This window comes from Elephantulus edwardii, unplaced genomic scaffold, assembly GCF_000299155.1.
Source record: "Elephantulus edwardii isolate Elephantulus edwardi_28Jun2011 unplaced genomic scaffold, EleEdw1.0 scaffold00281, whole genome shotgun sequence".
NCBI lineage: Eukaryota > Metazoa > Chordata > Mammalia > Macroscelidea > Macroscelididae > Elephantulus > Elephantulus edwardii.
In genome coordinates, this window is record NW_006400031.1 from 2,005,414 (window position 1) to 2,015,013 (window position 9,600).

The window sequence follows — 9,600 nt, forward strand, 5'->3', positions numbered from 1 at the left end:
CATGGAACCAAGTAAAATGAAATCATTGACAGTTTTTATCTTTTCACCATCTATCATGAGTTTGTCTATTGGTTGGTTCAGTGATGAGAATTTTTGTTTTCTTGATGATGAGATGTAATCCACAATGAAGGTTGTAATCTTTGATTTTCTGCAGGAAGTGCTTCGGGTCCTTTTAGTTTTGAGCAAGCAAGGTTACATCATCTGCATAACACAGGTTGTGGATGTTGTTGTTGTTATGTGCCATCAAGTTGCATGCAACCCATAGCAATCTTATGTACAGCAACTCTGAATCTTTTCCTGTCCTGAGCCAGTCTCACTAATTCTGACACATCAACCCCAATTGCCCCAGTTCACTGTACAATCCATCTCATCTGGGGTCTCCCTCTCCTGCTCTGTTCCTCTACCGTTCCAAGCATGATGTCCTCCTCCAATGATCAGTCTCTCCTAGCCACGTGTCCAAAATATGTGAGACAGAGCTTTAAAATCTTAGCCTCTAAAGAGAAACATGGTTTCACCCTCTCCAAGACAGACCTGTTTGTTTTCTTGGCAGTCCATGATATGTTCAAGACTCCTCCAGCATCACAATTTGAAGGCATTGATTCTTCTTCTATCATCCTTAGTCATTGTCCAGCTGGTTGTGAATGAGTTTTCCTCTAATCTTGATGTTATATTCTCCATAAAATTGAACATCTGAAATCATTTGTGTAGCACACAGATAAATAGGCATGGAGAAAGGATAACAACTTGACATACACCTTTCCTGTTTTTAAACTATGTGGTGTCCCCTTGTTCTGTTCAAACACAGCGACCACAACAACGGCTCAAGCAGGGAGGTAATTGTGAGGATGGCGCAGGTTGGTGGAAGGTTCTTACCTGGTGGTCACAAGATTGCTATGAGTGACTCACAGTTGACTTGACTGAGAGGGGAGCCCCTGAGAAGGGGCTCTGAGAAATGTTTGATGAAAGATGTTTAAACTAGGACTGAGATGCAAATGGAGATTTGCATACTTATGTTCACAGTAGCATTATTCAACATTGCAAGAACATGGCCACAGCTCAAATGTTCAACCACCACTTAATGGATGGAGAAATTGTAGTCTCTTCACACAACGGAATACATGTAGCTCTCAGAGGTAACAATTTCAAAAAAGACAACTTAACTTGGGAAAGACTGGAGAGCATTATGCTGAGTGAACTAACTCAGTCTCATAAGGATAAATATTACATAAGACCTTTACTATTGGGACCTCCCGTGGCCTAGTGGCAAGAAGCTGCACTGCAATCCCAGAGGTATGCAGTTCAAACCCACCAGATGCTCTGCTGGTATAGGAGGAGCAATCTCCTCCTGTACCAGTCATATCTGATTTTATGGCAATAATAATAATAATAATATTTTAAAAAGACCTTTACTGTAAAAATAGAAGGAAACTTGTTAAACATATATGGGAACCTAATGAGGATGGGAAAGGGTGGGAACATAGCACAGAGGATAGATAGGAGAGAAATCACAGGGTTGCACCATTTCTTGGTAGGAGGGAGGGGTTAAAGAAAATGGGACAGATCCAGTGGGGACCCAAAAAAGGCAGGGTAATGATGGGCACAGACCAATGGTGTTTACTTTTATAAAACGTAAAGCATGGGAATGATTGTATGAAACACAGTGTGAATGCAGAAGAGTGTGAAACAACATATAAGAACTTTGTAAGCAAACCAATATAAATAAAAATGAAGAAAAATATTAAATAGACTTATTTTTAAAACAACAAAACAAACAACAACAAAAACAAAGTAAGTAGAGAAAATTGTCTACAGCCCTACAGGTGCCCCTTTATCTTAAGGCCAGAAAGGTTGTAGTTTTGCGAGAATGTATCCTTATCTGCCAAGCCAAAGGGGTGTGTATTAACAACAACGAAGGCTGTGTAGTGGAGTGGATAGGAAGGGAGGGATTGTATAACAATGAAAAAATTTTCCTTTTACTTTTCAAAGAGAATGAACTGGATGGGAGGGGTGGGCAGGGAGAAATGTGCAACAATGAATGAAATCCAAAGGCTGTAAATTTTCATTAAAATTAATAACAACAACAACAACAACAATAAAAGACTATTCCCTTATGTAGAAAGTAAGAAAATGCTTGGATTTATGATGCCTTACCTTCCTGAAATGGTTTCTATCTCTGTAAATTTCCACTGCTGCTTTAAAACTACCAATGGGAAAATGTCACAACTGCCCCTTTGTCCACATCCCTATAAAAAGTCTAAGCCAGAGCAATTTGGGAAGCTTGGTGATTTTGGACAATCACGGATAAAGCCCTTCGTCTTTACAACTCAGCTGTTTGGATGATTCTTTCTCTCCCCTATGTCTTGTCTTCCTGCAGCACGGATGATACCTAAAAACAACACATGAGTTCTAGTTCCCTTCCTGACAGGAGTGGAAAAGGAATAAAAAATAGCAAAGTTGCCTGGTGTGAGGCCAGTCTCCACAGAGAGCTGATAATCACAGGTAAGACCGGAGTTCTGGGAGCCCCTCCCCGCTTCCCACCACACAGCCAGGACAGTGTAAACACCAAAGCTCAGTTTCTGGCCCCCTTCAAGGTCATGGATGTCAGGAACACTTTCCTCAAGGGCCCTTCTTTAAACTGCCGACAAAGAGCAAAGCTAGCTGTTATCTGGCTACGACTGCTTTCCAAACGACCTATAAACGTCTAGTCTCCTCCCCAAAGTGATTTTTTCCCCCCTTAATACTTATGTGGTTAATCAGTTCTGTTCTACTCACAGGGCTAGAGGGAGAAATGTGTGTATTTAGCAATGCTCATTTGAATGCTTATACAAAAATAAGGATTAACTACAGCACTTTTATGCAAACGATGTGCGTGTTACACGTTTTTGCATACCGCACAACACCCTGCATTCTATTTTCATAAGTACACTATGCCAATGCTCTTTTTACATGTTGATGACTTCTGTTTGCATTTTTTAAAAATGTTAAGTCTTTGCCTTGGTGCCTATGCCGTTTGGTTCCCACAGCCTTCCTTACCTTCCCAAACCCTTACCAGCCTGACTAGAGTTTCTGAAACAGGCTGTGTGTCCTGGCAAAATTTCTTTCCTGCTCTAACCACTTTCTCCAATGCAGAAGGAAATCATTTCACTAGGGCAGCTGTACCCAGCCCAGAGGGTTCACGTGTCCATGCATGTTAGGTCAAGAGAAGACACTCAACGTTTTGGAAACAAGGTAAAGGTATACGAGATCAGGAAATTGAGTGAATTATCTACGATCACACAGTGAGGTAAATTGCGATTAATGGATAGGGGGTTTCTCTGCAATCCCAAAGGCACACAGTTTGAATCTATCAGCTGCTCTGTAGGAGAACGTCAGGCAATCTTCTCCTGTGGGTCAGCTACGTGTCAATCCGACTCAATGGCACATAACACACACACACACACACACACACACACATACAAACAATGTTATTGATATGTTGATATGAATATAAGCCATTCCTGCTTATCTGGGTGTTATGCGTCCCATAGCATGTGATGAGACGAGGGGGAGGGGGACCCAAAATCAGTTTGAATCTTAAATTTGTTTCTCCAACTTAATGCCATAATATCAGAGTAAATCAGTCAAAGACCAAAGACATTTTAACTCCAGGAGTGCAGCCAGCCAGGCAGGAATTTATTTCTACCTTTCGGAAGGTCTTCAGGAACATCTCTGCTGTCTGGGCAATGTACTACCTCCATATGACCTCCCTTCTAATATCATGATAGATGGTGAAGAGATGAGATTGTTAACAATTTCATCTTACTCAGACACACAGTGAACACTCTTGGCACCAATAAAAAAAAGAAAAAAGAAATACAGGCAAAACACATTAAAACAGGGCCCAACAAAGTACAGGAGAGCTCCTGATCCTAGACACTAAATAACAATTAAAAATATGTGTGTTAGGAAAGTAATTCCCAAACCTGAAAAAACAAAACAAAACAAAAGACATTGGGAAAAGGCTTTGGACAAGTCTGCTGTCAGGGACCCCCTTCCAGAGTTTTAAAGAACAACACTGTCAGTCTAGAGACATCTGGTCCCAGCCATGGTTTTCACAATAACTTGGTATGTATCAGAGAGCTGAACAATGACTAAGGATGATAAAAGAAGAATCAATGTTTTTGAGTCATGATGCTGGAGAAGAGTATTGAACACACCCTGGACTACTAAGAGAACAAACAAGTCTGTCCTGGAGAAAGTGAAACCAAGTTGCTCCTCAGAGGCAAGGATATGGAAGCTCCATCTCACATACTTTGAGCATTTTGCTAGAAGGGAACAGTCAGTCCTTAGAGGACATCATGCTTGGAAGAATGGAGGGACAGCGCAGGAGAGGAAGACTGGATGAGATGGATTGACACGTTAACTATGGAATTGGAGGTAGGTGTGTTGGGAAGTTGTGAGATTGGCTCAGGACAGAGCTCAGAGCTGTTGTTCATAGAGTCGCTATGAGTTGTAGTCGACTTTACGGCACATAAAAACATCCTCCCTTGTGTGAGAAGTACCAGGATTCCCCTGAGATGGTAAGCCAAATGTTTTTGTGCCTGAAATCTCCTTCCAAGGAACACAGGCCCTTCTGGCCCTCTGATTACACTTGATGGTACAAGATAAAGTAAAAAAGAAAGCTTCATAATGATGATACACTGCTTACTGCCGCAGCTATAAGGAATGAAAAACTCACTGTGGCCTAATTCACAACAAGACAGCCTGCAACAGCCCAATTTCATTCCAAGGTAGAGACATTATTAACCGGTGACCCAGTCCAGGAGCTAGGCAGCTGTGAAATAATGTTCCAGTTACAAGCAAAAGCCTAAAAAGAAAGGAAGCAGGGGGGATAAAAATTTAAAAAACCTCCCCAGAACATATTGCTGATAAAATGTTCACTCTCAGTTTAACAAATTTTATAGTAATGATCCTTTTAAAAAAATGTGTTTCTCATGAATGGCTCTGCAATACTGAATGCAAATAAAAAAATAATGAGTTTGAAATTGCAAACGGATTACCTCTGGCTGGGAGTCAATGGTATCGGTGCATTATCCACCCTAGCCAAATGCATATGCGTGGATTTGCCACATGCCTCTATAGCCATGAAGATCCTATAAATTACATTTCGGCAACCCTATAGAGACATGTGGTTATTGCCACCATTCCAGAATCATCTAACCAAAAGAATAACCAAAAACATTCAAAAAGCCTTGTATTGACCATCTGAGCTCAGCATTTCCTAGGAGAAAATCAGTAACACGATAGATACAATTATCAGACCAACCTCAGAGTGTTTGATAAAGAAAGAAATGTCTGTTTTCAATAGGAGAAACAGATTTTATTACAATTGCACGAAAATGAAGAAATTGGCTTTTGTTTTGGTTTTTTTCTAATAGTTTATTTATAAAATTCAAATACAAATTCGAACAGATTCTTTCAATTTCCCTCACCATCCTCACCCATCAAATTGTACAACCCCATGATTAATCCTCCCTCCCCCTGCACATCCTCATCCCTCTGCTTCCAGCCTCTCCCACCCCTCCTGGATCCTTATACTCATTCTACAGTAACGCTCTGACACAATATTTATCCTTGTGGGACTGAGTTAATTCACTCAGCGTAATGCTCTCCAGTCCCTCCGACACTGACATTTTTATTCAATCATTCATACACATTTTGCTTTAGGGCATTAATTACAATATATAATGAAATGTAATCAGACTATTTTCCACTTCTATAATTCTCACTTTTTGTTAATCTTTTTATCTTCCTCCTTCTTGCCTTCTAGACTTTATCCTTGTGTGTATGCTGCTCCTTTGGATTTAAATGGATGGACATTCAAAAGAATAAATGCCTTCCTGGTATTGTTGGTCATCTTATAGGCCCGTCTACTGTTCAGGAAGCTTTGGTGACATATTTCATAAGGAGTTGTACTGCTCAGCCAAAGGTTTTCTTATAGTTCAAATCTACCAGTAGCTCTGCGGAGAAAAGATGAGCGATCTCTTCCCACCCAATTTACAGTCTTGGAAACCCAGCTGAGGGTCAGTTATGAGTCAGTTAGCTCCAACTCAACAATAGTGAAATGAAAAGAGGTAAGCTGTCGTGTGACTGAAAGTTGAGTCCTGGGGTTGCATTTTGTTCCTTGTTCAAAGTGTAGTAACTATCAATAAGGATCATATATCATCTGGGGGGGGATTCCAGTCTCTATCACACCAGCCCTATCTACCTACTCGTCTTAATATATTAGGAACTATCAGAAATGAAGAGGACAGCACCAGGTAGGACAGGGTTCAGATCTGTTGTTCAGACAATCGCTATGAGTCGTACTTGCCTTAAAGACATTTAACCATGAGTATCAGACCAGTCAGTCTGACCCATTTTCCATGTTTCTGAATTGTGTCCTGCATTTCCTCCTACTCCTGCAGGATCTTCTCTGTGGATCACGTCCAGAGTGGTCAGTGATGGTAGCTAAGCATCATCTAGTTCTGGTAACAGACATTGAGGCTAAAGTGGTTCATTAGCTCTTTAGGTTAATCTTCAGGCATAATGTCCTCTCGATTTATCCATATTTTGTAGTATTTAAAGAATTCTTTACTGTAGTTTTTTATTTAGTAAAAATGTAATGAAAAGAATAAACATCCATTTTTATCACACAGTCAATAATTTAATATTGTGGGGAAATTCAGTTTTGGTGTTTGTGGTTTGGGGGTTTTTTTGGGAGAAACTTTTTTATTATTATTAAATTTTATTAATTGTAATGAACATTTACAGAGATTTAGGGTTTTCATTCATTCATTGTTGTACTATTTTCTCTACCCTCCTCCCCAGTCCGTTCGTCTTTTTTTTCCCCCCTTGAAAGTGGTGTTTGGTTTTAAAACAAGAGCAGAGGGCAACTTTTTGCCTAAGAGCCTTGGGGTATAACCAGAACATTAAAAAATGTAATGGAAAGAGTTTCAAGATTATTACATATTCAATCACATCCTTCAAGGGATGTCGTCATCTTTCTTCACTCTATACTACTCTGTATAAAACTGGAAGATGATTTTGAAACTTCCCATAGTCTGAAGGCTGATTGATTCAGTCGCTCATGGTCATCCTGTAGTCTTTCTGTATCTGCACTTATTATTCTTGAGTATTGCATAGTACTCCATTGTGTAGACGTACCAGTTTCTTTATTCATTTATCCACTGACGGGCCCCCGAGTTTTACATCTTTTTGCCATTGTAATTAATGCTGCAATGAACATGAATGTGCATGCATCTCTTCATGCAACAGTTCTTATTTCTTAGGGTATATATGCGACCGTGAGATTGCTGGATCAAATGAGATTTCCACCTCCAACATTTAGAGGATGTATTAAATAGCTTTCCATAGTGGTTGCACCATTTCACAGTTCCATCAGGATTGGTTGTAATTTGCTATAGTTTCTGGACCAAGAGGAAATATCATGACAGGTGAAGAAAGGGTTGAATTTGTTAACTATTTCACCTTGCTTGGATCAACAATCAACATCCTTGGAACTAGCATTCAGGTGATCAGGAACCACATTGCATTGGGCAAATCTGCTGTCGGGAATCTCTCCAAAACACTGAAGAGCAATGATGTTTGTCTGAAGATGAAACTATACTTGATTCAGGCCATGGTCTTTTCAATCACTTGCTATGTATCTGAGAGCTGGGCAATGAATAAGGATGACAAAAGAAGAATTGATGCCTTTGAGTTGATGTTGGAGAGAAATACTTAATATCCCATGTCTTGGAGAAGGTGGAGCCAGAGTGCCCCTTGGAGAGAAAGGTGATAAAAGCTTCATCTCTCATACTCTGGGACTGTTTCTAGGAGAGGCTACCAGAGTGTTCAGTGGTGGTAGCCAGCTGCCATCTAGTTCTTCTGGTGTCCAAGGAGAAAGGGGTATCATTCTTGGAAAGTTGGAGGGTCAGTGAAAGAGAGGAAAACCCCCAAAAGGATGGATTGACACAGTGACTACAGAAATAGGCTCAAGCTGGTCAGATATGATGAAGATGGCACAGGATAGGACAGGGTTCAGGTCTCTTGTTCAGAGGGATGTTACCAGTCATGCTTGACTTGATGACACCTAACAACAGCAACAACAATTGTTTCTGGAGTAAGATATAGCTTACTGTTGTTTGGATTTGCAGTGAGACACACTTAAGATAAAGAAAGAGCAAAACTTTTTTAGTATGATGGGGCTGGATGTTCTTCTGAGACACAGAACAAAGACCTTTAGGTCAACTCCTACAGAGCATAACTGAATGTGTGTGTCTGTGAAGGTCTCTGTCCTCATAAACTCCAACCAAACCAAACCAATTGCTACGGTATTCGTTCTGACTCATGGTGGCCCTCTTTGTGTCACAGGATAATTATATTCCTCCGAGTTTTCAATGACTGATTTTCAGAAAGTGATCACCAGACTTTTCACATGAGGTGCCTCTGGTTGGATTTGAACATCCGATTTCTCAGGTAGCAGCCAAGCATATTAACCATTTGCATCAACAAGGGACTACTTTATAGGCTCCAGACTAACAAAAGGGAAAATGATCCATTCCATTACCTATTATAGTTTAGGTTCAACCCTATATTTCTAGGTAAGCTCAGTTTGCAGTCTACTCAGGCCTCATCTGCTGGTTAGTGAGGAGAGCAGAAAGTACAAAGGTTGTCCTTAGAGTGTGCAGAGAATTCTTTAATATTCATAGGATTTTCAAAGGCCTATTATTTAGGAAGTCTATGCCCATCCTACTTTCTAGTCTATCTTAAACAGGGAGCTCTGCTAAAACCTGTCTGCCATGGGTAACCCAAATGGCATTTGACACACCAGTGCCACAGATAGCAGTCTCACAGCAACCCCAAGTTAACTCAGTACAGCAAACTGACAGATAAGTGCTGAACCACTTAGAATAATGTTCTCCTCAACCACAATTAACACCAGGCCCAAGGGACACAGGTCAGAGGGTCTAATCAACTTTTAAACACATAGGTCCACCCACCAGGTCCTGATTGCTTAACCAAGAGGCCTCCAGCCCTCAGCTGATTATTAATAAAATCAGAAATAGCCAGTTAACGGATCGTTAACAAAATCAAGAACGTGAGTCTCCAGCTTGGAGCTGTTGGATTCTGGAGGGTAAGTGTTTTGTTTTGTTTTGTTTTTGTTTTTGTTTTGTTTTATTTTTATTTACTTGAATACTGTGTATAGGCTGCTTGGGTGTTTCTGATTTTTTTTTTCTTTTCAGAGGATGTGGTAAGATGGGAACTTTTATACATTCTTGGTGGTGGTGGTTGTTGTTATGTGCCACCAAGTTGCTTGGGACTCATAGCAACCCTATGTACAACAGCCCTAAACTCTGCTCTGTCCCGTGCCGGTTGCACTGCCTCCAACACACCCATCCCGATTACCCTAGTCGCTGAATCAATCCACCTCATAGGGGGCCTTCCCCTCCTACGCCGTCCCTCCACCCTCCCAAGAATGATGTCCCTTTCCAAGGACTGGTCCCTCCTTATAACATGTCCAAAGTATGTTAGACGGAGCATCAGAAACCTTGCCTCCAAGGAGCCACCTTGTTTAAC